Genomic DNA, 14,212 nt, shown 5'->3' with positions numbered 1-14,212 from the left:
AGGGGTGCTTACAAAAGGAAGAGCTCCAATGGCTTTGGGATGAGCTATTTTGGACATTCAACTTCAAAGCAAGTTCCTGATGTGAATGGTTGAAACTCCTTGCCTTGCATTCTTCTTCCCAACTTTTTTTTTTTTTAAGTGCATTTTTCTGTTGGTCCATTTAGCATGCAAGGATGTGCTGCGTTATCTTGCATTTGTGTTTGCAGCAACATATCTCTGTACACTGCCCCATGGAGTTAGCTAGCAGGTGGCCCCTTAGAATGATTTATGTCTCCCAGTCAATAACCATGGTAAAATAGCCTGTGACATTTACACAGGTGTCCTGTCACATTCTCTGATTTTCATGGTCCTGGAGTTTCTGTGGAGGAAAGAAACATGTGAAACTTGTTTTCAACTGGAGTTTGAAAAGATAAAAAAAGACAATAAAGCCACGGCAGAGCAGAAATTTAAACATGGCAACAAGAGTCTAAGAGAATGCACACTAACGTGTGGGAAAGAGGGGCTGGGATGACAAAGAACAAAATACCGTATCATCTAGAAGCTGAATGCACTCTGCTTGAGATCTGAATTCAAAAAGAGCATTTCCCCCATTGGACAGAAAGGGGGTAAATAAAGCAGATAAGTCAAAGGACCTTTGAAATTAGAAGTGGGACAACCACATGGGTGACCTGAAGGAACTGGGGGTACAGCGGACCTCTGCAGACAGATACCTGCACGAGGGGGAATTACAGGTGGCAGAACACAGCAGGAAGAGACTGCCAAAGCACGGACCACAGCTGGGAATAAGTGAAGAGACGACGTTTCCTGTGTTTCCTGGGAGAGCCCAATAGAGACACAAGGAAAACAAAGTACAAAGTCTGCCATTTGAAAGTAGAGCTACTGACCTAGTGCATCTGTGTGAAAAGTGGAAAGTGGTCTTTCTTGTCACTTCCATGCTAGGGGGCCGTATAGGACAGGCAAGTTCTGTTTCTATTGTGACTGTCTTTCCCTATGCTTGGTGCATACTTAGATGATCCTTGTGTGCACGCACGCGCACATGTGTGTGTGTGTACATATGGTCAAAGTAATACCACGAGTAGTTTAAGGGTTAACAGCTCCTCATCTTGGAAAATCTCTAATGCTAGGAATTTGAGTACTGCACATTACACAATGTCGAGGTCCTATAAGAAAGTAATAAAGTCACCTGTGAATTGAGAATTCAGGCCATATTCGCAGGCCCGCTCCTGTATTTCCTTATAATACGTCCTCTCGCTTATTTTGATGTGAGATATCAGTGATGGGAGAAGAGTTGCTGAAGTGGAAGGGACTGTGCAACGTAGAGGGAGGGGGCTTTCTAACTCATCTGTACTCATTTAGACCACGAGTGCAAAACACCATCACCTATGGCCAGGTGGCCAGGAAGGATCATGGCATCAGCTAGGTTTCCTAATAGTCTGTAAGGCAGACCTCTTTTCTCACTGAGTTATCCAAAGACAAAAGTCTATGTCTCCAGCACAGTAATTAATTACGAAGTCACCACACATATTTCATTAATGTTTGCTTGCTTCTCACAAATCCCTCTAAGGGGGCAGGGGCCGTGTATAAACCTAACCCTATTTAACATACACAAGAAAGAGACTTTGACTGTGATCTGTATGATTATCAAGTTCTTTACTAGACTCTGCGTTCCTTGAAGGAAATGAATTTACTCTTCATTTATTAAACAAATATTTATAACTTTCTAAAGATGGTGAAAATCCTTCTTCATTACCTCTAATGTTTCCCCAACACTTCTGTAATCCACACTGCACTACAAAAATGGTTCACACTCGAGTCATATGTTAACATCTTAAAGCAATGACCCTATGCGGTAAGTACTGGTACGACTTGCATCTTAGTGTGGAAGGGCTAAAGCCAAGGGAGTCCTCGAGGGCACAGAAGGACTAAGCGGTGATGCTGGGATGTGCACCCAGGCAGTTTGGCTTCCAAGTCCATGTGCTTGTTCCCATCACTCCATTACCTCTCCACCTTTGCATTATCTTTCTGTTACTAGTGTTTACTATAGCTCCTTGCAAAGAGTAGATGAATGCTGACTCAATACGCCAATTAAAGAATGAGGGTGATGATGGTGAGAAGATAATGAAAACAGTGATTTACAGTTACCGAGTACCTGCCATACTGTGTTTCAAGAATTACAAGCATCATATCATATAGTCCCCTCCAGAGCCATAATGTTGGTTTCTGCCTTCTTCACTTCACTAATACAAAACCTGAGACTGAGCAAAATTAAAATAATTATACAAGTTACATAATTGGCCAGCTATAGAGCCAAAATTTGACCACTGGTCTTTCTAACTATAATATCCATGTTCTTCTACTGCAGCTTAAAGACATCAATTCTGGGATTACTTTGCTAACTACTGACTAATTATTTGTAGCTTCCTGTTGCACATGAATCTCTTTTTACAAAATAAGGTTAAAATATTCTTTACCAAGTACAGTTTATTAAAAACAAAAAAAACTACAGAATAACAAAATGAAATCAGTCTCCCTCCCACTCTCTGTCTCTCTTCACACACACACACACACACACACACACACACACACACACAGAAATGCATCTTACCCCACAGGATAGCAAGTTGAAAGTCACTATGCATCAACCATAAATCCCAATGGATCTAATGGAAAGAGTCTGAATGAAATTGAGATTAATATAGTAGACAAAATGGATAAAATACAATTTGTGATTTAAAATCCATAAAGCAACTCTAAGGGCACTGTGATTTATTCTATATTAAATCCATTTCCCAATCCTAATATTCATGCCCACATGTTTTTAATATGCTATTTAACCACACATTTTACAGACATAAACATAACCATATGAGCTTTCAATTAGCATTGATTTTCATCCTGAAGAAGTGCCTATTGAAATGAAATGGTAGGAATGGCTGGGAACTGATGTATGTGGAGTTAAAGTGCTGTTAATTCCATTGCTTTATCTGATCCAAAGTCGCTTAGATTATATTAAATTAGCCATCTGCTTGGCTTTCTCCTTGGAATGTCTGCCAGATGCAGAATGTGCTTACAGGTTCATTAACACGACCCAACCTTAACAACCACCTCCTTGTGGTAACACTAGTGACCAGACGTTTTCCTGAGAAGACGTCACGGGAAAAATGTGTCAGCAACACTTAAAGAAACGCTTTCAGAAAAGAATGTTTCAACTTATTATCAAATTTTAAAAATTCCCTTTTATCGGAAGGTAGTTTGAGCCAAGGATTCCTACCAAATACTGACTGATTTTTACTTAATTCTGTTTTGACAATGACAGTCAAGTATAGTCCAATGTGAAAAAAAACCCAATTCACACCAATTTAGATATTTATTAATTACCTTAGCACCATTCACGTGCCATGCATGAAAGTGAATGTTCTGCTACTTTATACTTTTTAACTTAATATTACCAAGTGAATTCCCAAGAGTGGATGACTATTCTACCTGATAGAATAGTAAGGTGTATTTCAGCCTAGTGATGGAAATATACATACATACATACATACATACATATATATGTATATATATATATAAACTAATTTCATTACTATGACAAACTATCAGATATGTGTACTGCTATACTCTGAAGCAATTACAATGAGTAACATCTGAGTTGGGTCTTGAACGCATTAGAGGAACTAAATTAGGCATTCTACACAGAGTGAACATTTATTAAAGGGCATTTTCAGTTGCGAAGTTAAACATCCAGTGTGGGGAACTGGAGAAAGATGAGGTTGAAAAGATTCTCAGAGGCCAGATCATGAAGATCCTCGATGGCTTTCTAGGAAGCCTGGTCTTTAATGTGTATGTTATAAACTGAGAGTCACTGGACAGTTTTAAGCAGAAAAGTCACATGGCATGCCTGTAATTTAGAAACGTGAGGAAAGTGTGAATGTCAACAAGGAGTTACCCGAACACAAGCACCTGAGATCAGACTATGGTAAAGGAAGAGAGAGAGAATGAAAAACTTAGCCAACACAGAGAAAGTAGAGATGCAGAGAAGGGGATGGAGGGAACAGTTACTTGGGAAGTAAACTCAGTGGGATGGGTTTCACAGTTGGAAATGGGCATGTTGAGAGAGGACGATGTTTCAGATAACCTCCAGATTTCTAATAGGTACAATCTATTGGTATGAGTTGAAAATTGAGAGGAAAGTTATGGAAATTAATTAGAGGAAGTATGGGACCACCCTTTATCTTTGGATATTTTGAATTCAGTGTGAATATTTGATATTCTGGGAGAAATACTTGTAGGCAGTTAGCTTTATAAATCTGAAACATCAGAGAATGGTCCGAGCTAGAGATATAAATTTGAGGTTCACTGATGTATACCACAAATTTGGGGCCATGGAAATTAAGTGAAGTTATCCAGGGAGGATATGTGTAATGAAAAGATAAGGATGCTAATTATAAAATTCAGAGTAACATCATTTTTTAAGGCACAGGAAGAAGGAAAGACTGCAAAGGTCTATTCAGAGATGTAGAAGGAAAACAAAGGGGAAGTATCAGTGCAGGAGCCACTGAAAGAAAGAGTAACTGTAATAAGGAAAAAAGGTCAAGATACTGTAAGGCTGTGGGAAACACATTTTCCTGCTCTCAGTACCATAAAGCCTACTAACCAAATCAAGCACTCAAAAAGCAGTGGGTCAAAAATGAATGAATGAATGAATGAATGAACAGGCACAGAAATTGATGGAAAGTGTGCAATCTATCCAAACGTGAGTATATACAAAGTAAATTTAAAAAATTCTGTAAGACTGAGCTTCCTGATTTAGCTTCTAATTTATCCATCTAGAAAGAGAAAATCAGAGCTGGAAGATTCAGTAAAATTAAGAAAACTTTTAACACTTCTGCTTTAGAGTTTTAAAATTTCTTTCCAGTACATGATGTCATTGAAGCCTTAAACAGCATTACGGAATACTATCATATCATCATTCTTATCCTCATTTCATAGTGAAGAAAACTAATATATAGAAAAATAAAAGTGAAAGGGCCAGTTGTCTCCACATAGCCTGTGAGGAACACACTCAGGACCCAAATCTAAATCTCTCGGCTCCAAATTCTCAACTGCAGTGAAAAACTAAAATGAATTCTAAGTGCTCTGGACAAACAATACAGCAGTTTGGGCTAGGTCATCTCATCTCTGACTTTAATGGAGTAAAGGAGAGAACTGAAGCATGATGATCTTTCTCCCAGCTCGATGTCTGCATTTCTATTAAATGTTCTAAAAGTTGTGCAATTGTAAATGTCCCCCGGTATTAATGAATAGCTACCCAAACCTATAAAAATACTACTTTAAATTCAATTAATTTTCTAAAGAACTAAAGTTTATGTCTTGGAGCAAAGTATTTCATTTTGATTAATTATCATTCAATATTTATAAAAGTTCATGTTTCTGTTAAGTTGGAGCACTAACTCCCATCACAGGCTATAATAAATGATGATGGGTAATTATTATTTCAATTACCTAGTTTTTTTTTTTAAAGATGTTCACTTGGACTAGAAATTGGACAGTGCTCACCCATTCTGATGCAATGGTTCTGGGGTAACTTGCAGGCAATCGCTGATAATGTAAGAAGTATCACTGTATTTAGGATGTAAAATATATAGAATGGAATGTATTCCAGACAAGAGATATTCAGAGTTGAATTGACACCAACTTTCCTGAAAACATGTCAACTCTACACATTTTACTTACTTTATTTATTTTTATTAATAGACTTTATTTTTAGGGCAATTTTATGTTTTTCTAAAAAGAAAACAGTGCAGATGATGGTTCCTATAGACTCCGCATCCAAAGCTAAATCTTCCATGTGTGTCACATTTATTATAATTAATGAATCAACACTGACACATGATTGTTTACTAAAATCCATACTGTATTCCTGTTTCCTTGGTTTTTACCTCTTGTCCTTTTTCTGTCCCAGGATTCCATCTAGGATACCACATTACATTTAGTTTTCATGTTTTTTAGGCTCCTCAGAATGGTGACTGGTTCAAAGAGTTTCCTTGTTTTTAATGACCTTGACAGTTTTGAGGAGCACTAATTAGATACATCATAGGATTCCTCCCTGTTAATATTCGTCTGATGGCTTTCTAATGGCTAGACTGGGGTTACGGGCTTTAGGGAGGAACATAACAGAGGTAAAGTGCCATTGTCATCACATCCTTATCAAGGGTGCATCCTATCAACAGGATTTATGACTGTCGACGTTGACCTCGGTCATCTGCTGCTCAAAGTAGCTTGCACAAGTTATACTCATTTTCCATTTTCTACACTGTACTCTTTGAATGGACATCACTGTACAAAGCCCCAAGTTACAGAGTGGGGAGTAATGCTCCCTCTCTGAGGGTTGAGTATCTACATACTTTATTTGAAAGTTTTCATAATGGGAGATTTCTCTCCTCTTCATGTATTAATTTCTTCAGTCAATCATACTAATATGGACCCATGGGCATTTATTTTATCTTATAGGTAATAATCTAGTGCTACTTCACTTATGTTATTGTTCAAATGGCTCCAGCTTTGCCATTGAGAACTCTTTTAGTTAGCCCACTTGCTTTATTTTAAGGTACATCAGTATATGTGTGCGTGCTCTAGGAATAACCTTCTACATCGAGCTCACTGGAGGAAGTGAAGAGGGAGAAAAACCAAGTTCTCACTTCAATAGAATCAGAATGGCATTGGACAAAATTTTTAAAATATTCTATTTGAATAAACAAAAACATAAATATTATGAGTCCTTATGGGAAAAGCTGCTAAGTAAAAGCCAACATTTAAATCCATGATAAAACATAAAAGGTTAAATTATTTAATATTATAGAAATTATTATCTAAAAAGCTTTTTCAAATTAGAAAAAAATCAATATTTATAAAGAACATAACTTTATGACTAAAAAATGTGAAGAAACCCATTAAAAATACTATTCCTGACAATATAATTGAGTTGAACATAAGACAAATTTAAAAACCTCAGTAAATTTCCTATACATCAGTAATAGATAAGATAAAAAACAACAACAAAAAATCCATTCATTCTCAAAATTAGAACATGAAATAAACTTATTTTGATGTGCACAATTCTTTGTGATCAAGATAACTAGACTTCTTCTAGCTGTGTGGTAGACCAGATACCCTAAATGGGTTTCTTATTACAAAATAAATAAATAAACAAACAAATAAAGCAAAAATGGTGATTAAAACAGAAAAGTGATCATTAAGAACACATTGCTGACCTAGTACAAATTGAAGATATAAGCAGAGGCCCAATTTAAAAAAAATAGTAAAAGCCAGAACTTTGGTAAGTAAGTGGTATCTCAAAATAGCTTCTACTCCAAAGATTTTTGACAAACCCTCAAGATTTTGAGCTTCCAAACTGCCACTTACACAAATTTCTAGGATAGAAGAAAAGGCTTAGGGCCATCCAAGATAAAGTGCCTACCAGGAAAGCTTCACATAACCCTGGATTCATAATGTACACCCTCAGTATAAGTGTAAACAAAATCTAAAACTATTACACCCAAGAAAACAGCAAGGACATTTTATGTTTAGGTTTTGAGGCCAAATGTAGAGGGAAACTTCACTGAGAAGTCAAAAAACAATGGTTTATATAGTTGAAGAGAAAATTAGTAAAGTGGAATGCACATAAGAAATGCCCCAAATATGTTCTAGAAGAAGACAACGGTGAGGAACAAATATGTGAAAGAATTTTTCTTCATCGACAGACTCCATTAACAATGTGAAAGGCAAACCCACAAGTGGGAGACAACATTTAGATTGCATATGACAGAGGATTTACATCAAGTAGATGTGAAAAAATCTCGTGCATGTCAGTAAATGACTGCAACCCAATTTTGTTTTAAGATAGGTCAAAGACCTCACAAGGTATTCCACAAAAGAAGAAATTAAACAGCTAACAGTCATATGAAAAGGTGTCTGACTTCATTAGATATCTGAGAAATACAAATTAAAACCATAATGAAATACAGCTGTACACCGACAGGAAAAAAAAAAAAGAAATGAAAAAAGCCTATTATACTAAGAGGTAGTAAAAATAAGGAACAACTTGAACTCTCATACATTACAATGGCAGAGTAAATCATTTAACCATTTTGGGAAACTAACAATCTGTACAAAAGCTGAACATATCTATAGCCTGTGATACCACACTTTCATTTATTCCAACAGGAATGCACACGTATGTGCATCAGAAAGTATGTATAGTTATGTTTACAGCAGCATTTTCCCTAATAGACAGAAACTGGAAACAAGTCCAATGACCATCAATAAGGTTGAATATATTACTAGAATGGAATATTATATAAACTTTATACATTACTCAGTATTAATCTCACCAGCAGCAATATACTGCTGCACAGAAGGAGCCAGACACAAAAAACTCATACAGCATGAATACAATTAGAAAGTTCAAATACAGTCAAAAATAATATATGTCATTGGAAGCAAAGATTGTAGTTACTTTTGGATGGAAATGACGATGAAGGTAAAACTGGTAAAGGGAGACTTTGAGAGCGGAAAGGGGAAAGAAGGCTATTCACAATGGCAAGAAAAACTTGGCAGACTTCGAAATAATACCAACAGAAGATAAAGCGAGTCTTTCAGGAAAAAATTACAAACTCTTTTGAAGATATTAAAGAAGATCTAAATAAAGTAAGAGATATAAAACTCTGTAGAGGACAAGAAGACTGAATATTATGAGGCTGTAAATTGTCCCCATATTTACGTTTAATTTCAATGAAATTCCAAGTCAAATACCTACAAATTGTTGATGGAAAGGACAAAGTGATTCTAGAATGTACATGAAAACACAAGAGATTAAAAAAAGAGCCAGGCACTCCTAAAAGAGGGTGGGATGAGGTGACTTTCCCTAACAGACAGCAAGACATTAAAAACCATAGTCATTAAGATTCATGCACATATGCAAATAAGATTTACAACTGAGCTGATCCCCTCTATCAGTGGAGAAAGGACAGGTTACCTAACTGTGCTTAAATAATTGGTTATCCAGGCAAAATAATTAATTTGTATCCCTCCCTCATACCGTACCAAAAATTTTTAAGTAGATTAAAAACTTAAATGTAAAGCAACATTATAAAACTTTTAGAAAAGGACAGAGACAAATGTTGCCATGACCTCGTAACAGGAAAGAATCTCTTAAGCAACACATTAAAAAGAACGAATATTAAAAGAAAATATCACAAGTATATGAAGTTCTGTCATCATATGGTGAGTAAAGGGCAAGCCTTACATTGGGAAAGATATTTACACAGCATATAATTATTAAATTCTTATATTGAATAGACTCTTCCAAAGCAATGCAAAAATACCAAAAAGCAGAAACATGGGTAAAAGGCATGAAGAGGAGAGAAAATAGGAAATAAGCACGGAGGAAGAGTCTCTACCTCATTGAGAATAAGAGATATTTAAATAAAAAACATGGTACATGATAAAAAGATTAATAAATTAGGACCATTCCACACCTACCTGACTGGCAAACATTAAAAAGGCAAATGGTACCAGATGTTGGAGAAATTCTGAAGCAAAATATACTCACCCCCTTTTTGCTGTGTGATCCTACGTTAACCCAACTCTTTGGAAAATGATCTAACATTACTGAGTGACATTGACAGCTTACACACCCAACCTGCCACTTCTAGATGGACGTTCCAGAGAAACTCTTGGCTGTGCATAGCATGCGTCTTGTACAAGAATATCCTCATCCGCATTTTAATAAAAGCAAAAGACGGAAAAACCCAAATGTCTTATCAATCATTACATGTACAAATATATTCCAGTATATTTTTATAGCAGTAAAATTGTGAACCATACTACAACTACACAGCGACTTATAACTACATGGATGAATAATTGAAGCATAATTTTGCTGCAAAGAAGCAAATCAAAGAAGCAGCCCTACCATATGTTGTTGAAGTGTGTGTGAGATGTTAGACTATCTTTAATAAAAGCATGACACTGATGAACACAGAATCCAGAATAATGGTTCCCCGGGGGAGAGAGTACGGTATGCAATCAGAGGGCCACTCTGACCATTATTGCTGATCCTCTTCTTATTAAACTGAGCTTTGACTATCTGGGTAATCATCTTATTTTTCTTGAAAATTGACCTATGTATTTTATAAACTTTCTATATATGGAATATACTCCATCATACAAAGTCAAGTTACGGAGAAAAGAGAAAAATACGAAAGTTTTATTTAGCTGGTTTAAAGGTTTGAATAAAAGAGATTTTAAATCTCCCAGATGAGAAGCTAAAGCATAAAAGAAGAATATTTTGAGATTTCTATACAGGTCTAAGTCTCAGAAAAATAACTGTTCTCTGTAATCTGACTATCTACAAATTGAAAAAAAATGTATATATATGAACAGCTTAAAATATTAAGGATATTCTGGAAAGACCAGAACCTTGGGGGTTTTTTGTGTTTTTCTTGTTTTTTTTTTTTTTTTTTTTTTTTCCCTTTTTGTGTCTCCATAGATCTCCCCAAATGGGATTCTGAAAAACCCAGATAAAACCAGAAACCTTGCCTGAGGCTATAGCATGTGTCCATGGTAGCCACTGCCTCTTTCTTCTTCACTATTTTTGCTTTGGCCCAGCTCATAGCCGGTTCCTTTTTGTACCCCTGCTAAGTGCCTCCAGACCACACATCTTATCATCACACACTCCTGACCATACTGCAGCCTCTTTCCTATCAATTTGAGGGCTACCCTACTTAGCTAGAGGAGCACCCATGGAGACCCCATCTGCCCTTACCTCTTGCAGAACCTTGTGGTGCCTTCTAACTATTGCCATTTTGGGCCTTTTGCTGTTCTCAGATATCTAATTACAAGCCTTTTCTGCTAGGTTAACTGTACGACTTTTCTCATTTGGGGGTTTTTTAGAGGAGAGTCACTGAGCAGAAGAAAACTCTCATTTTCCTTCTCCTTTCAAGGAAAACAAATTCAGGGATTGGTGGGGCCAGGAATGCAAGTTTAACGGGCAAGAAGAGACCAGAAGCATCTCCACACTTTCCTTGCATCTCTGAGGTTTCACATTCCATGTGGACTCCTCTCAGACCGCCCCCTCCTTCCCAGGCATCTCTCTCCAGGTCACCTTTGCTTCTCCTTGTGCCCTGACTTTCCTCACCACCATCCCCTTCTCACATTTATGAAACATCTTTGCATCTGTATCTGTAGCAAAATGATTAAGACATAGGAAAAATGAGAGACTGCAATAGAATAAATGACCCCCCTATATTAACAGATAATTAACCCCCAAAATTAGAACTCACTAGTAATACAGTAATTCAAATTATAGCAAATAAAATAATGTTATACATGCATTGACATATGAAGATGAAGATAATCTGATTATCTAATTTAAACACGATTAAAGATAATTGACAAACTAATTGCAATACTATTTTAAATTAGTTCTTTGGGAAAGCAAAACAGACATAATGTAAAGAAACCATAGAGATATTTGTAAAAGGAAACTATGCCATGTATGTAATGTATGATATGCACACTATATTCAGAGGAGAGGCATTTACTCCAACCTTTTAAAGCAAAAAACAAAATTCAGCTTACCACCACTATCCACAACAAAAAACCAAATTAAGAAAACAAAGAATGTATTCAATATTAAGTTATTTTAATAAATGACGTCACATTAACAGATGAAACATTTGTTCTGATATTTAAGAGCAGAAATATTTATGATATAACAAAAATTGATAGCAATAAGTCTATAAATGCACATTTTGCCTGCTGACTTCAACATGTACTGTTGAAAATGGACATTTTGTCATAGACTGTAGTTGGATAACAATGCTTGACAATATGAAATTGCCAAATTTCAGCTGCTTTCGAACTAATAAAAAGGAAATGGCATGTGGTTAAGTCTAATATATTAAAAATGCTACCTTGGAAAAAAAAGGAGCATACTGTTTTGCTCTTAAGGAATGCCAGTCAACAGTATTTATAAGGGCAGAGAGCATTAGATTCCGCAGACTTCTTAAGCCTCTTCAGTTTAATTATAAGCCCTTTGATGTTTAAGATACATTAAAAAAGTCCTTTGAACCCATGTATTTGTTTTTTTGCTGCACGATCTAAATGTTTTCTAGTCTTCCCTTCACTTACAGAGCCGCAAGCATGTGACAGTGATGAACAAAGGGCACCTAATGGCACGTAAGCCCATATTTCTAATAAAATTCTAACGTGCCCCTCTACACAGTGCTTCAAGCCTAACCGGCTGCCTTTCAGCCTCTCCTGCCTATGCAAATCCATTTGGCCGAAACAACCTGAGAAAACCAGAATTATTTGCAGAATCACTGCAAAGGAGTTCAAGCATGGAAGAATCATTATTCATAATTTGCTGCCTATGGTAAAAATCAGTACCAGTCTGTTCATTTTCACTTACTTACTCACTTAATAAATCATCGAGGAGACATGATTTTCAACCTCCCCCAAGAAAGACGAAATTCTTTCAGAAAATAATCACTCAATGATTTAAGCTGAAAATATAAATGTAGTGCACACAGTACATAGAAATCTGTCAGCTATATAAATCTTATGCGTGTCCTCCTCCTCGTCTGTGGTATGACAATGCTAAGACACCAAAGGATGTTTATCAGCAAGATTTTTCAAATTGCTCAATGTCAAAATTTCTCATAGACATTTTCAAAAATTAAATAAGTTGGATATAAACTCCACCCTGGTTGAGTCAATTTGGGAAAATGGACTTAAAAAAAAAAAAACAACACTCTGGATAAGAACGGATTTCTGGTGGGGTCTTTTTAAAAATCGGGTTGAAAACAAAGAAGCAGAAAATCAGAAAATTAAAGGAAGAATTAAAATAAGGAGGAGAAAAGGTAAAGGGTAACTTTTTTTTTTTTTTTTTTTTTTACAAACTGTGGTAGGGGACTTAGACACGAATGATGAAAGCGAGGAAATGTGTGTGTGAATAACGACTGTTGAATCTGTATCAATCACCGTGTGCTAGGCTACGCCGTGTTAACAAACAGCTTCTAATCTCAGAGGCTTATGAGGATAAAGGTTTATTTCTTACCTTCACTGGCTGGGATCCAGGCTGATATCACAGCTTGCCTGCACCTGGGACATGTGTTCTCACTGCACAGGGAAAGAAACAATGGTGGAATCATGGGGTGGCTCTTTAAACTTCTCAGATGTGGCCTCCTTCACTTCTGCTGGCCTTGCATTGGCCAAAGTTACAGGGCCAAGCTTGACATCAGTGGGAGGCAGAATACATTCTCCACAGGGAGGGGCCCTGCAATGACAAATGTGAGAGAATGGCAGCAAAGATTAGGGAATAATACAATATACCACAACTTCTTACAATACCCTTGATCCACATCAGATGGAAATTTCCAGATAAACTTAACTTCAATCAAGGATAAGTTGTCTCAGTGGAACCTTAGTAAAGGAATTTAATGACAGAGGAATTTTTTTACAACTATTGTAAAGGGACCAATTTTTTTATCACATAGTTGGCAGCCCAGTGTTTATGACCATACTAGTTCATGATCATGGTTGAGATAGGCATTATAGTAAGGATTAGAACTGATGGCTGCCTGTCTAAGTTTATTTTTCTTATTTCATTGTCTGTGGCTGGGGCTTTAAGGGGATTGTAGACATTGTTCTTTTCTTTCTTCCCTGAGATTGGAACCAGTTATGCAGCATAAAAGACAGAAAATGGGGAGGAAAATATTAGCTGCATTTACGGTAAAAAACAGTTGTGCAATGTAACATTAGATCTGCCAATAAAAGAGCATGTTAATGCTCACTGCCCTTATATTAAACAGACTTTTTCATCCTTTACTGGCAAAACCAGAAAACTTCTAGCCTCTAATAATGGGAACAGCACTTCCCTACATGGCTTAATACAAATCCAATCTTTCTCTGCAAGTAGACCAATCTGAAAGAGGAGAGAGAAAAAGTGGTAGGCTTTATTTAGTAAAGCATGCTCAACTACTTCTTCCAAAGTCATCAATCAAATAATTTAGGCCTCCTGCAAGGCAAAGAATTTAGATTAAATAAAAGGAAAACATGAAGAGTGTACAATAACTATCCCCCCCAATACTGTCCAGCTTTCCAGTCTCTTAAACTGTTGATCTTATACATTATGTCTATGGCCAAG

General features: G+C 36.4%; 1 long non-coding RNA gene across 2 annotated transcripts in view; it reads right to left on the bottom strand.

Annotated features, from left to right (window-relative positions):
- Positions 1-14,212, bottom strand: part of LOC116157426 (uncharacterized) — a 641,699-nt gene that overhangs the window by 374,445 nt on the left and 253,042 nt on the right. For both annotated transcript variants that reach the window (XR_010384041.1, XR_004141466.2), the window contains one exon: positions 13,124-13,342. This is a non-coding gene — a long non-coding RNA (uncharacterized LOC116157426). The remainder of the gene's footprint in view (positions 1-13,123; positions 13,343-14,212) is intronic.

The sequence above is a fragment of the Camelus dromedarius genome, chromosome 15 (genome assembly GCF_036321535.1).
Source record: "Camelus dromedarius isolate mCamDro1 chromosome 15, mCamDro1.pat, whole genome shotgun sequence".
NCBI classification, from domain to species: domain Eukaryota; kingdom Metazoa; phylum Chordata; class Mammalia; order Artiodactyla; family Camelidae; genus Camelus; species Camelus dromedarius.
Note: the sequence above shows the minus strand (reverse complement) of the source record. Positions and strands in the feature narration are given on the sequence as shown.